Raw genomic sequence first — 1,148 nt, 5'->3', positions numbered from 1 at the left:
GGACGGGGCGTGAGTCGTGCTTGGGTAGCTCAGTTGATAGAGCACTTTCCCTCGAAAGGCAAAGGTCCTGAGTTCGAGTCTCAGCCCGACACACAGTTTTAATCTGCTAGGAAGTTTCATAACAGCACACACTCCGCTGCAGAGTGAAAATCTCATTCTGGAAACATCCCCCAGGCTGTGGCTAAGCCATGTCTCCGCAATATCCTTTCTTTCAGGAATGCTAGTTCTGCAAGGTTCGCAGGAGAGATACTGTATAGTTTGGAAGGTAGGAGACGAGGTACTGGCGGAAGTGAAGCTGTGAGGACGGGGCGTGAGTCGTGCTTGGGTAGCTCAGTTGGTAGAGCACTTGCCCACGAAAGGCAAAGGTCCCGAGTTCGAGTCTCGGCCCGGCACACAGTTTTAATCTGCCAGGAAGTTTAATTGTTAAATATTTGCACATTCCTCGTTCATTAAAAAATGTCTGTGAAGTCTTACATTATGTCTAAAGCCAATAATAATAATATTCTTTTGTAAGTTGTTCTAAAATACCTGGTAATACTTTTAAGTATGTATCTAATTTAATATCTGCTCATTCTGTTTTATAAGGAAGAGCAACAGGTTTTTTATATTTTTAGTTAATATTTTAATATCTTTTTTAATAATTTGTTCAATGCCAGGTATTGTTTGTACATAAGAATGTAATAAATCACGAATTTTTAAGACTACCATATGGCAGCTTTTTTACAAGAAATTTTCCAATACGGTCTGTAAACTCTGTTTTTTAAAGAACCATAATATTATCGCAAAATGGAACTATCATTCGAAATAATTGTATACATAATATCTCCAATATTTGTAATAAGATTACTAGGATTTACATTTTCTGTAAGTAACTGTAATCCAGATCTTTCATTAGTTGGTTTTGTTTTATTTCTTTTTTGTTTGTGGCATACATTTTACTTTCAGCTTCCCTTTACATGGAAAAAAATTATATTTGTGTAAAAGTAGCTAGAAGAAATGTAGTAGAAAGCATAGTGCTTTTATTTTCGTGCCTCTGTCAAAAACCATAGTCACAATTCTTATTTTTTAAAAATATAAATAAGTTTTAAAGATCTGAATAATTTTGAAGGTATAAGTGGACAACTGACAAACGCCATCAATAATTTTTA

At 35.4% G+C, this 1,148-nt stretch overlaps 1 non-coding gene across 1 annotated transcript; it reads left to right on the top strand.

Moving 5' to 3' along the window:
* The first annotated feature begins 318 nt into the window (after positions 1 to 318).
* Positions 319 to 393, top strand: Trnas-cga (transfer RNA serine (anticodon CGA)). Its single transcript has one exon. It is a non-coding gene; the product is annotated as a tRNA-Ser (tRNA).
* Positions 394 to 1,148: the final 755 nt, after the last annotated feature.

This window comes from Schistocerca nitens, chromosome 4 (genome assembly GCF_023898315.1).
Source record: "Schistocerca nitens isolate TAMUIC-IGC-003100 chromosome 4, iqSchNite1.1, whole genome shotgun sequence".
NCBI lineage: Eukaryota > Metazoa > Arthropoda > Insecta > Orthoptera > Acrididae > Schistocerca > Schistocerca nitens.
Note: the sequence above shows the minus strand (reverse complement) of the source record. Positions and strands in the feature narration are given on the sequence as shown.